Below are 14,238 nucleotides of genomic sequence, written 5' to 3' on the forward strand. Positions count from 1 at the left end.
ATGTCAATAATCACTTTGAATATAAAGATTAAAGACTGTACAGACTAATAGTAAGTGGATGACGATATACTATGCTAACACTAATCAAAATAAAGCAGAAAGCATATTAAGTTCAGACAGAGCAAGGAAATTTATCAGAGATAAAGAAGGGCATATTGATACATATTGATAATGGGATCAATTCTCCAAGAAGACATAGCAATCTGTGTAACATGTATGTGCCTAACAACAGCATCAAACTACATGAGGCAAAAACCAATAGAACTGGAAAGAACCATAGATGCATCCACATCATAGATGGAGGCTTCAAAATCTCTCCATCAGAGCATATTTTCTGCTCTGCCAGCAGGCAGGAAATCAGTAAGGACGTAGCTAGACTCAACAGCACCATCAACCAACTGGATATGTGGACACCTATAGACTCATTCATCCAACAACAGCAGAATATGCATTCTTCTCAAGCTCACATTAAACATTCACCAAGGTAGAACATATTCTGGGCCATAAAATACCTCCTAACAAATTTAAAAGTATAAAAATTATGTAATGTCTGCTTTTAGACAGCAATGGAATAAAACTAGAAATCAATAAGAGAAAGTAGCTGGAAAATCCCAAAACACATGGAGAGTAAACAACACACTTCTAAATAACACATTGGTCAAAGAAGAAATCTCAAAAGAAATTTAAAAATATTTTGAACTAGATGAAAATAAAAATGTCTTTTCAAAATTTGTGTGATGCAGCAAAAACAGTGCTTAGAGGGAAATTTATAGCATTGAATGCATGTATTAGAAAATAAGAAAGATCTAAAATCAATAAACTAGGTTTCCACCTTAGGAAACTAGAAAAAGAAGAGTAAATTAAACCCAAAGTAAGCAGAAGAAAAGAAATAATAAGAATTAGAGCAGAAAATGGTGAAATTGAAAACAGGAACTTTATAGAGAAAATCAACATAACCAAAAGCTGATTCTTCAAAAAGGACGATAAAATCAATAATCTCCTAACCAGGCTAACTAAAAATAAAATAAAGAGGACACAAATTACTAAAATAAGAAATGAAAGAGGGGACATAATATGGGTCCCATGGAAATTTAAAAAGATAATAAAGGAATACTATGAACAACTGTATGCCCACAATTAATAGCCTAGATAAAATGGAACAATTTCTTGAAAGACATAATCTGCCAAAACTCACACAAGAAGGACTACACAAATCTGAATAGGCCTATGTGTATTAAAAAATTGAAATAATAATTAATAACTTTCTAAAACAAAAAGCACCAGGCCCGGATGGGGTCACTGGTGAATTCTACCAAACATTTTAGGAAGAAATTATACCATTTCCCTATAGTCTCTTTTAGAGGATAGAAGCACAGGGAATACTTCCCAACTAACTCTCTGAGGCCAGCATGGCCCTGACACCAAAGCCAGACAAAGACGTCTCAAGAAAAGAAAACTACAGATCACTCTCTCTCACAAATGTAGATAGAACAGTCGTCAACAATATATTAGCAATTCAAATCCAAGAAAGTATAAAAAGAATTATATGCCACAACTAAGTGGGATTTATCCCAGGTATGCAAGGCTCCTTCAACAATCAAATATCAATTAATGTAATCCATCACATCAAGAGACTATAAAAGAAAAATCACATGCTCATATCAATAGATTTAGAAAAAGCATTTGACAAAATCCAACACCCACTCACGATAAAAACTCAGTAAACTAGGAATAGGGGAGAACTTTGTCAACTTCATAAAAAATATCTTCAAAAAGACAATACCTACTGTTATACTTAATAGTGGGAAACTTGAAGATTTCCCACTAAGATCAGGTGCAAGGCAAGGATGTCCTCCCTTACACCCCTTTTCAACATCAGACCGGAAGTCCTTGCTGATGCAATAAGGCAAAAAAAATGAAAATAAAGGATAGATTGGGAAGGGAGAAATAAATCTGTCTTTGTTTGCAGATGACATGATTGTCTATATAGAAAATCCAAAAAACTCAACAAAAAACTCCAGCAACTAATAAACAATTACAGCAAGCTTGAAGGATAGAAAGTTAATATACAAAAGTAAATCAATTTCCTATATAACAGCAATGAACAAGTGAAGTTTGGAATTAAAAACACAATGTCATGTACATTAGTACTCAAAAAGATGAAATACTTAGGTATAAATATAACAATATGTTCAAAATATGCATGAGGAAAACTGCAAAACTCAGATGAACAAAATCAAAGAAGAACTAAATAAATGGAGAGATCATCCGTATTCCATAAATAGGAAGTCTCAATATTATTAAGATATCAGTTGTTCCCAACTTGATCTATAGATTCAACGCAACTCCAGTCAAAATCCCAGCAAGTTATTTTGTGGATATCAAAGAAGTGAGTCTAAAGTTTCTATGGAGAGGCAAAAGACTCAGAATATCCAACACAATATTGAAGGAGAAGAACAAAGTTGGAGGACTAATGCTACTCAACTTCAAGACTTAGTATAAAGCAGAAGTAGTCAAGACTGTGGTATTCGCAAAAGAATAAACAAATAGATCAGTAAAACAGAATAGACAGCCCCGGAATTAGACCCACATAAATATACTCAACTACTCTTCCAAAAAGGAACAAAGGCAACAAAATGGAGAAGCAACAGTATCTTCAACAAATGGTGCTAGAATAACTGGACACCCAAATACAAAACAATAAATCTAGACACACATCCTACACCCCTCACAAATATTAACTTAAAATGGATCATAGACCTAAATGTAAAATGTGAAACTATAAAATTCCTAAAAGATAACGTAGGACAAAACCTAGATGAACCTTGGGCATGGTGATGACTTTTTGGATATAACACCAAAGGCAAGATCCATGAAAGAATAATTGAGAAGCGGGACTTCATTAAAATTAAAAACTTCTGCTCTGCAGAAGACAACGTCAAGAGTGTGAGAAGACAAGCCACAGACTGAGAGAAAATATTTGTAAAAGACATGGCTGATAAAGAACTATTATCCAAAACACACAAAGAACTCCTCAACTCAGCAGTAAGAAAACAAACAACCTGATTGAAAAATGAACGAAAGATCTTAACAGGCACTTCACCAACAAAGATATACAGATGGCAAATAAGCATATGAAAAGATGCCCTGCATCATATATCATCAAGGAAATGCAAATTGAAACAGTGGGATATTGCTGCAGACCTTTTAGAAAGGCCAAAATTTAGAACATTGGCAACATCAAATGCTGGTGAGGATGTGGAGCAACAGGAACTCTCATGCACTGCTGGTGGGAATGCAAAATGGCACAACCACTTTGGTATACGGTGTGATTATTTCTTACAAAAGCAAACAGTCTTACCTTATGATCCAGCCATCGTGCTCCTGCATATTTACCCAAAGGAGTTGAAAACATTTATCCACACAAAAACTTGCACACAGAAGCTTATCACAGCTTTATTCACTTAATTGCCAAACCTTAGAAGCGACCTTGTAAGAAGTGTCCTTCAGTAGGTGAATGGATAAATAAATTGTGGTAGATCCAGACATAGGATATTATTCAGCGCTAAAAAGAAATGAGCTCTCAAGCCATGAAAACACATGAAAGAACCTTAAATGCATATTATCAAGTGAAATAAGTCACCCTGAAAAGGCTACATACTGTATGATTTCAACAATATGACAGTCTGGAAAAGGCAAAACTACGGAGACAGTAAAAGATCAGTAGTTGCCAGGGGTGGAGGTGAGGGATAAATAGGCATAGTAAGGAGGATTTTTCGGGCAGTGAAAATACTCAGTAAGATACTATAATTATGGATACATGTCATTATACGTTTGTCCATACCCCTAGAATGTATAAGCCCAAGAGTGAATCCTAACGTGTATTATGGACTTTGGGTGATTACGATTTGTCACCGTAGGTTCATCAATTTTAACAAATGTACCATCTGGTGAGTGATTTAAATTGAAGAGGCCATACGTGCATAAGGGCAAGGTGTATGTGGGCAATCTCTGCACCTTCTCAATTTTCCTGTGAATCTAAAACGGCTCAGAATAAGAAAGTCCATTAAAAAATAATGTTGATAATGTTTGCACATTGTTCTTAAGTATATTTAATAGAAATAAGGGGAGAATGAAACCTTTAACTTGGTTTTCTTCACTTGATATTTTGCAATTTTCACCTCACTCTAATGCAATGAATCAAAGAATAGATTAAGACAGAGAAGGAAAGCTTTTTTCAGTTTTGTAGACTCTAAAATATTATAATTTTGGAGCTTGCCTCAAACTCCTGTGTTCAAGACTCCCAGCTTCTCTGGACTCCATTGATGTACCAAAAGTTTCCATCAGCCATTCTGGTGCGGGTCTGCTCTCCACTGCTTGAGCCGTGCGTCTGTGTACGGCATGTTTCTCAGGCGCCATTTCAAAGCATCCTGGCCCTACCTTTTCCTTTAGCCACCTCTATGACAACCAGTCACATAAGGACTTTTACTGCCTTCTTTCAGGTACAACTTGAGAGTCCCCACCTAGAGGTGGACTCACACTGAATACCTCTTGATTACTGCCCCGGAGCTTCTCTGATTCCACCTTGTGGGATGCCCGCAGGCACATAGTCAGTACTCAATATTACACAATCTAGAAATGTGAGCTGTTTATACCCTTCAGGCTACCCTCGACTGATGGCTGACAGGAACCAATGGATGAATGGTTTCGCCTTTCACCTCCCTGGTAACAGTCCTAAGATGCATTTCAGAAGACTCCTAAAGGGTCATGTGGGATCAAGCACCAATTTCCCATAGCAACGGTCAAGTCAGTAACAAATCTTTGAAAAAGCATTTCATTTCCCCCTTTTTACTCTTCCTGTCCTTTAGCCCTGTTAGCTAGGATAACATTCCAAATACAACACCTGCATGTAAATCTTTGCCTCTCGCTGTTCCTTTGGAAAAAGAATGCAGATGCTTAAGATGGGTTTTCGGAGGTGCTAGAAAGGAACCCAATGCTGGTATTATTTGGGTTGTGATAACCACTGATATATTGTAGCATCACAATTCCTAAGACTGTCATTGGAAGGTGAACTTGGATAAGGAAGCAGTCAGTCGAATGATATGAGGATACTTGTAATTATCAGGATTATAGAGTTGGTCAGCTTTTAAAATTGTTTTGGAAATCTTTAAAAAAGGAAATGACATGCCAACTGTCGATTCACGGCATGCTGTGAAATCCAGAGGGATGCTACGGGTTTGTCTACAGAGACCCTGATGGTAACGGAGACGTGCTTCCCAGCTGCAGGAAATGCAGCCTGCAGATAGCCTCCAGCTGTCATTTCCTTTAGGGTCTGCCACAGCTGCAAAAAACACCTTACCCCACGTCGTGAGATTCCAAGGCAGACAATATAAGGTACCTGAGTGAGGCAGGCATATGAAGGTCTAGGAATTTCAGCCTGCAGAGTATGATTCTAATGAGTAATATGTGCTCCAGAGTTTCTTGCCATATTGGCTGAGATTATGCCAGGCCTGTATCCTATGTGCAATCCTGCTGCTGTCCTATTCCTTTCACAGATGTTGACTCAAAATAAATATCATGTACCTCAAACTTCAGTTCTATGTCTGCTTCTGGAAAATCTAACCAGTGACAACCCTCATCTTCTGGTGCTACAGGGTTCCACTGTGCCAAGAATCTGGCCCAGATTCTAACTGTAGGGATGACAGAACTGCAAAAGAGATTAAATATCCATCTTTGGCAGGTCTTCTATGCCAAAATATGGGCCCTATAAGGCAAAGAGTTGAAGCCTGAAACCTAGGATGGAGAAGTTTATGTGGACTAGCCTGAGTATATTAAACTCCCAGACTTTTGAGAACGTAGGGAGCTGCATAACCAGCTCCTTCCCCACTGCTTACTGAGGAACAGACTCCCCTGCAGGATATAACCTGTGGCAGCTACCCTACAATCTGATGCTTACCTTTCCAAGGGCCACACTGTTGCCCCATTCCCATTGCCTCCAGATGATAACCAGTGTTATAAGATAGCTCTCATGAGTAAATACAGTCCTTGGTCCAAAAAGAAATAGATTACATACAAAAGGAGTTGTAGGCCCTGGGTAATATATACGAGCAAAAATAGGAAACGTGTGTGGGAGTGGATCTTGAGGCGAAAGAACAGAAGGGTGGGAAGGAATGTAAGGCTGGAAAGAGATTTTACTCACATGAAGTGTTCTCTTGTGACTCAGGTCTCAAGATCCTAGCAAGGGGTACTTGGAGACAGACCTGTTACACAGCTAGGATGGTTCCTTAAAAATTGAATATGAGGATGACCTACAGTAAGTGAAGTGAAGAACTGGAACTGACTTGGGAAAGATTCGAGGAAGAGTTCAGAAGTCTCAGAGAATTGAGAATGCTACGCTGATGAATTATGTGGGACTGGAGAACATCTTACTTAGGAGATCACGGAGGTATCTCTTCATTAAGGCAGTGAGACACGCACAGAGGAGGGAGATGCTGTTGTCTTTGAAAAGTTTGGTAGTGGCCATCTTTCACAGGATGAGATTGATAGCAAAAGATGAGGATACAGAACCGAGCTCCCTAGTGTCGACGTGGATGATTGGATTCTGAAACGATAGAGACCAGATGTCAGCAGTTAACCACCAGATTCAAGTTAGATGGAATTACCCTAATAAATAGCAAAGCCAAAATAGCAATCAGGGTGCTTTCATCTGCAGGGATCTGTATTGATGGATAATGGTGTCCTGAGGGACGAAATATTTATACAGACAATTAGAGTATTTACTTGAGTTATATAACTGAAAGAACGTTGAGCAGGCAAGTAGAAAGATTATGCATTAGTTTACTAGTGTATTAGTTTACAAAGTACCACTGACCGAGAGGCTTAAACAACAGAAATTTATTTCCTCGTGCCTCTGGGGGCTGGAAGTCCAAGATCAAGATGTTGGCAAGGTTCATTTCTTCCGAGGTTTCTCTCCTCGGCTTGCAGATGGCCATCTTCTCCCCTTGTCTTCACGTGGTCTTTCCTCTGTGCGTGCACGTCTGTGTTCTAACCTCACCTTCTTATAAGCGCATCTGTTTGATATTGTCTGACATTGGATCAGGGTCCACCCATATGAACTGATTTTACCTTAATTACCTGTTTAAAGGCCCTATCTCTAATAGCCTTATTCTGAAGTACTGGGGTTTGGGGCTTCATTATTTGAATTTTGGGGGACACAATTCAGCCCATACAGCTAATTTCAATTGCTCAAATGGAAAATTGTGGTCCTTCAAGTAGTTTCCCTATGTACGTTAGCTCACACACCAGGAATCCACTGACTAAAGGAGAAGCTGGGTACCTATGAGTAAGAAAACTATAAAGCACCACAAGTGTATAATGTAAGTATATACGATAAACATTGGTAAACATCTTCCAAATCTTACCCAAAACCTTACACTGGGGAAAGAGTAATAACCAGAATTTTTGAGAGTCTGAGCAACACGGACCCTAGGGGCTCCCAAACAGTCTGACAGTGCTCCAGGTAAAGCTGGGCTTTACGGAGGCCAGATGATATAGTATACTCTGGCCCAAGACCATCTTACAATGGGTCTGTGGACCAACCCTATGGTTATTTACCCAGATCCCCCAAATCATAATTTGAGTAGTTATATTTAGTTGCTGGAATAACTCTGTCGTTGGTTTATAGAACCATGGAATAAGGGTCCTTATGGTAGGGAGCGCCAAGAAAAATGCCCTGAAATGTACCTCCACACCTCCAACACCAGGATAGCAAATAAAAGATAATATTTCAACTGAGAGGAATTTCAGAGACAGGTGTCACCTTAAAGGATGCAGGGGTTGTAATCTTCCCTATGTCTTCACTCAGTTCACTTCTATAAGCAGGTGGCACATGATGGTGAACAAGCACAAATGTAACAAAGAGGTGGTCCCAACTGTAGCTGCTGGGTCACGTGTTGTACCTTTGCTAGAATAAATCATCACAGTCTCTGGTACTTGTGATGTTTATTGATCTGTTGAATGCTTTCCTCTTAACACCCATCAGTAAGCAGAATCCAGCGAAGTTCACTTTGCATGAGAGTCACAGCAGTACACTTTCACCATGTGCCCCCTGGCTCTCCATCACAATATAGTCTGCAGAGGCCTGGATCTTTTCAGCAATCTTCAGAACATTATGCTCGTTTACTCTAGTAAATATATCATCCTAATTGTGCCTGGTGACCTTAAAGTGTCAAATGCTATAGACACCCTTGTGCATGTCAGACAGTGGGAAATAAAGCCAACAAAGATTCAGGGGCATGGCACACTGGTGTAGTTTTAGGGTGTCCAGTGGTCTGGGGCGTTGCAGGAGAACCTGGCCAATGCAAAGCATGTTGTTGTATGTCACACTCCCTTGTTAGTAAGAGAGAGGCTCAGCCGTGCATTTGGTGGGCCTATTTGGATTCTAGAGTCCGTTGTGTATGTGAGCTGAACCAACATCTGATGTATGGTACTGCAACCCCATAGCTAAAATACACAGGTCTGGGAACAACAGAGAAGAAGCAGTATTGTCTGCTTTTACCCATCCCTGTGAGTAATCCATTTGTAGAATTTGCAGCTCCCTGTCTCTAAACCTTAGGCTCTATTGGATTGTAGGTGTTTCTCAGTGGAGGAATGCCTCTAGCAGGAGACAGTGAGGTTTCCACTAAAGGTTAAGCAAAGAACTATCATTGTAATTAATACTGCGCTGCATCCCTCAGATCCCCTCAAGACCAAGCAACTCATTCCACCAGCTGCTGGTGGGAATTTTGGCTGCTGATGGCTCATAATAGAGTCTTTCTGCAGGTATTGCCCTCAACTCAAGGGCGCTGTCTCATCCATCTAAGTTACTACTCCTCCCTGGAGGTGGCTGATCAATGCAAAATGAAAAGGCACAGTCCTTTTGTTCCACTTTGGGGTAAATCTGAAGTAGCGTTTTAGCTTCAGAGCTCCCGTGGGATTAGCTGTAGCCTCTGCTGCCACTAAATTGAAGCTCTCGCTCTGCCCAGCCCACTTCTCTCACTCCTTCACAGGCATTACTCCAGAGCGTTCCTACTCTCACTCCTTCACAGGCGTCATTCCTGAGTGTTTCTATTCCTCTCACTCCTTCACAGCAATTACTCCTGAGCGTTCCTACTCCTCTCACTCCTCCACAGGCATTACTCCTGAGTGTTTCCTAGTAAACCTTTTGCCCACAAATCTTCTCAGCTCCTGTTTCCTAGGGAACCTGACCTAAGACAATCAATTTTTGCAATGGAGCAGGGAAAAGAATGTCTGAAATCCAAAGGATTCTCTGGTGTATCTTTTGGTCTTTCCTTACTGGTGATAATAGTCAACCAGCCAAGCTTGTAACCAGAGCCTAACAAAAGCGCTGTAGCCGGGAAATCAGAGCCCTCATGGGTAAAAGTCTATGACATCCCACCAAGAAAGCAACCTAGGCCTCCAAGAGTACTGGCTGAGGGTAAGGGAAATCTAGACTGGTTGGCAAAGAGGAGAAATGATGGATTCATTTATGGCCTTGAGACTAGCTGCAGCCCTAGGTACCGACGTGTTTTGTTAACCCTCTTGCATTAAGCCTTTGCAGAATGTTGGCCATCTTTGGTCAATGGGGGACGGGAATCAGTAGATAAATTCTCCCTCCTTTCATTGCCTGTGTGGATAGTTTTGAAATGCATTTCACAAGGCTCCATGGTCAGTCTGTTTCATAGAATCAAGCACCAGCTGCCCATCATTGTGGCTTTTCCTTCATCCTTCCTTCCTTCCTTCCTCCTTTCTTTTCTTCCTTCCTATCTCTCTATGCTTTCTCTTTCTTTCATAGCTCCTTTTTTCTGTCTGTTTCAGTCTTCCTGACCCTCACCTTTGCTCCCTGGAACCACATTCTCAAAGAGACTATCCATATGCTAGCCTTTTCCTTCAGCTCTGCTTTCAAGGGAACCAAGGCTAAGACAGTCTGACAGAGAGGCAACTGAATTCAAAAAATCAATGGCATAAAAGAGAAGCAAAGTAGGTTAGTATCACATAGTATGTGATACAGTGAATCCAGCGATTCTTCCAAGACACTCTGGATCATATCTTCTCATGGGGTTCACAGTGATGATGAAATAGATCAAGGCCAGATTTGAGAAGCTTATGACTCTTTGGGTTTGAGTTTTTCCTCAATTTTATTCTCATTTTGGCTTCACTGAATTGGATGGCAGCCTTGAGTCCCTTAGCCAATTCTGAGTACTACATTGACCCTCTTAAAAAAACAAAAACAAAAAAACCCAGATTAAATAAGAATGAGAAATTTGTAATCTCGTATATTTCCTCAGCATTTTCTGGCCTGGATAGTGTCTATGAGAGAGTAGAGGCTCATTTCCTTAGGTTCCACTGACAGTTTGGTATTTCTGTTTCGTTTTCCCTTTACTATTATTTTAATGTAGAAAAAAAACAAAAACAAAAACAAATAGACAGTGGTTGGCCTAGCTTTAGACTAAGTAATGATTAGTGCTTTCCTAGCATGGAAAACTCAAGGTAAATTCATTGTCCTAGAACCAACTCAGGCTTTTGTTCTGCCACCGTTTTTCAGAATGACACCGCTATTCCCTACCATCCTCTCTAGGTACAGAACAATAGCATCCTTTCCAGAGAACAGAGTGAGAATCTATCTCACATCACTCAGGTACAAAGGGGCCCAGGAAGAGACTGGCCATTGCCCTGGTTCCAGAGCTAGAGGGTGTACTGCTGGGACTAGAACCCAGGTCACTTGGCCTCTGATCCAGGGCTCCTTCCACTGCTCCTCTCCTAGTTTCAATGCTCAGGTCATACCGTTTATTTGCCTAGAATATGAAGATCAGATCGGAAATAGTTTAGTGTGTAGACTTAACACACCTTTAGCTCAAACACCTAGGGCACGGTGCAAATTAAACCGAAGTCCCACATTCCATCTGAACCAAGGAGGTGTGACACACAAGTGTGGGCTTCACAGTCACATAGGAATAGGTCTGAATCCCAGGTCATTCACCTTTCTAGCTGAATGACAGTGAGTAACCATTTAACACTTCTAAGCCTACTTCTTCACCCATACAATAGATACAAAGTCACTGGTTTCACAAGACACTTTTGAGAATTGCATGTATGTATGTAAAACACTTAACACAGCGTCTGGCCCATGAGAAGTACTTTCCTTTACCTTCTGCCATCAACCTGTCTTCAAGTTTAGCCCATATTCTACAACATCTCCCACAATCTTTTGTCTAAACCACCTTAATGGCTCCCCGCACTACCTGGTTTCATTGTTATGATTACATTTTGGTGTGTGATTCTGATCCACCCCACCAGATTATGAGCTCTCTGTGGTGGGAACTGGATTCTACCCGCCTTTGTTCTGCCACCACAGTGCTTGCCCCAAGAGCATGGAAGCTTCCTTTTGAGACACTGGGTTAAAACTCTGCAGTGTAGACCAATTCCTGGGGAGGGGAATAGCTTCTGACATAGAAATGTGAAATGAAAAGATGAGTCCAAAGGGGTGCCCAGCTAATTTTCCTCTATGGACTTTGGGGTGGTAGAAATGAGGGTCGGACTTCATGATTTGGGTAGGGAAATATCTCACTCATGCTTGAACTATCCTCATCAATGAGCTCTGGTCTACCAGAAAGCTTTACGGTATGGTGTTTTATAGTATAAGAGGAGATGATGTCCCAGATCCAATATTAAGAAGGCTCTTTCCAAACTGATTCTATGAGCAGGAGTGTCTTTACCCCAGTCATCCCTACTCTTTCAGGCAATCTTTCCTGTGAAATTCTGTGATATCATAAGAATCAGTGAGATGATGGGTGAGGCATAAGGGATCCTCCATGGTCACAATCTGAGTGAAGTGATTTCAGCCTACAAGTGTTACTAATACTGCCATGTCCTGAGAGCACATTGTGTGCCAGGCACCATGTAGGCACAGTACTTTATTTAATCTCACAATAAGTCTATGAGGTAAGTGCTGTTGCCTTCTCATTTTGCATATGGGAACCTCAAAGATAAAAGAGGTTAAGATCCAAGTCTATGTGTCTCTAACACCCAAGGTTACTTCCTTCTGCCAGGCTCTCCTCCAGTGAGTGGATTCAGAGCTCTCCACCCCGATATGTGCACATTGATTATTTGGCATATTGGTTATTTTGAGCTGAAGGCACTTGAGAAACAGTAGAGGCAGGAAGGGCTCTCTGACTGCCTCCGTTCTATCTAAAAGCAGATCACAAAATTTCACCTGAGAAAGATGCCCTCTCCGCCCCAGGAAGAGAAGAGCATTCTTATCCCCAGAGACCGGGAGTCGATGCCAAAATGGACCTCTACAAATGCACCTACCAAAATAACCCTGATGGTCCCTTAGTTCCGACCTCCACATATTTCTGAGTTGCTGTCCCACATTTTATTGTCCCTAGCCCAATGTCTTGTCACATCCCCACAATTTATCATTCTTTTTGTAAAACGGTATGCAAGTATTTGGGCCTAATGGCTTCTTTGGATCTTCATTTTCTTCTGAATATCTTGTGCATGTTAAAAAATGTGTATTACAAAATTGTTTATGTTTTCTCCTGTTAATCTGTCTTATGTCAGTTTAAGTCTTAGGCCAGACATGGAACCTAAGACAGCAGAGGAATTTTATACTCTACATTAGTATTGACGACCATAAGGCCTTGGCTTTTCTTATATAACCCAGAGGTAGATTGCATTGTATAAGCTGGAACGTTGCTTTCCTAGTCTTTGGGAGTGGCCACGCTTCTCGCCTCTGATGTGGGTTGACTTGGCTCACTGAATTAGATGGACCCCCTAAGAGAAGTTGGGACTTTTAAACTCAAGCATTTTGAAACTATTAGCCACACAGGTGAGAGATTTTGTTTTATATGTGTCCATACTTGGGCTTTCTTTCGAATACCTGGCTGCTGAAGTGTATGTAAGTAAAATTGAATTTACACAAAATAATGTGCACACAACTTCTTAGCAACACATCTGCGGCTGAGAGCAAGCTTTGCAGACAATTTCACTGAGGGGTGGAAAGGGCTTGAGGTCACCAGAGCTCAGAGGAACCAAGTAATAAAGGTAGAAGGAAGTGAAAACCTGATCACTGGAGGTTTTAATAAGAAGAGTATGTTTAAATTTAGGAAACTTTAATTTTGTGTAGCCTGAAGAACGAAAAAACTATTTAAAGCAAAAGCTGAGTGCAGCTGATTTCACACACTGGAAGCAAGAGGGTCTGTCTCAGGAGCCAGGAGAGGTGGGGGACACCTTGGTGGAGCCTGTCTGCTCTCACTGGGAGTCAGCCTGCCCTGCCCTGGACCCCGTGGCTGGAGGGCAAAGGCAAAACAGAGAGGGCGGGCTCTCTGCCTAATCTAGTGGGTTTCTGAGAGCGGCCTGGGAAGAAGGGGAGAAAGAGGAGACACTAGACGGTGCTAGGGAGAAATGGCTCAGTTCAGGCAGGACGTGAGCAGGAGGAAACTCCCTGAGGGGGAAATTGACAATTAGGTTTATAGGTAGGAAAGTTATGTCTGCCATTAAATTTGTGATTTTATTACCAACTCTGTTGTAATTACTCAGCATGCTTCCAAACCTTCATAAAAGTGCAGGACACTCAGCGATTTTGATTTGGTGATACCCTCAGGGGAAGGAAGGGAGGGGGTGGTCCTCGGGATAGGAGAATTGAGTCAGTGAAGGGTGGCAGCTGGGGGAATCAGAGGTGTGCTGGTGAGCTCAGACTGCTGTAACAGAATACCACAGGCTGGGACCTTAAACAACAGAAATTTACTTCTCACAGTTCTGGAAACCAGAAGTCTAAGATCAAAGTGTCAGCAGGGTTGCTGTCTGGTGAGGGCTATCCTGGGGCTGTAGATGGCCGCTTTCTCCCCGGGTTCGCACGTAGCCCTTCCTCTGTGTGCCCACAGACAGAGAGAGCCAGAGCTGGTGGCCCTTCCTCTTCTGTTAGACTAGGGCCCGCCCTCGGATCTTGTTTAACCTTGGTGACCTCTGTAAAGGCCTCATCTTCAAATTGCAGCCACATTAGGGGTTAGGGCTTTCACATAAGAATTTTGGAGGGACGCATTTCAGGAAATAGCAAAGGGTGAGGCTGAAAACAGGTGATAGTAGAGGTGCAAGGTGTGGCATGTGCTTATTCAGGAATGGGCAAGAAACAGCCCTCTTTCCCCAAATTTACCAGAAGTTATTCCTAATAAAGGATAGTTCAGATTCCTTAGTTTTGTA

Source organism: Equus caballus, chromosome 10 (assembly GCF_041296265.1).
Source record: "Equus caballus isolate H_3958 breed thoroughbred chromosome 10, TB-T2T, whole genome shotgun sequence".
Classification (NCBI taxonomy): Eukaryota; Metazoa; Chordata; class Mammalia; order Perissodactyla; family Equidae; genus Equus; species Equus caballus.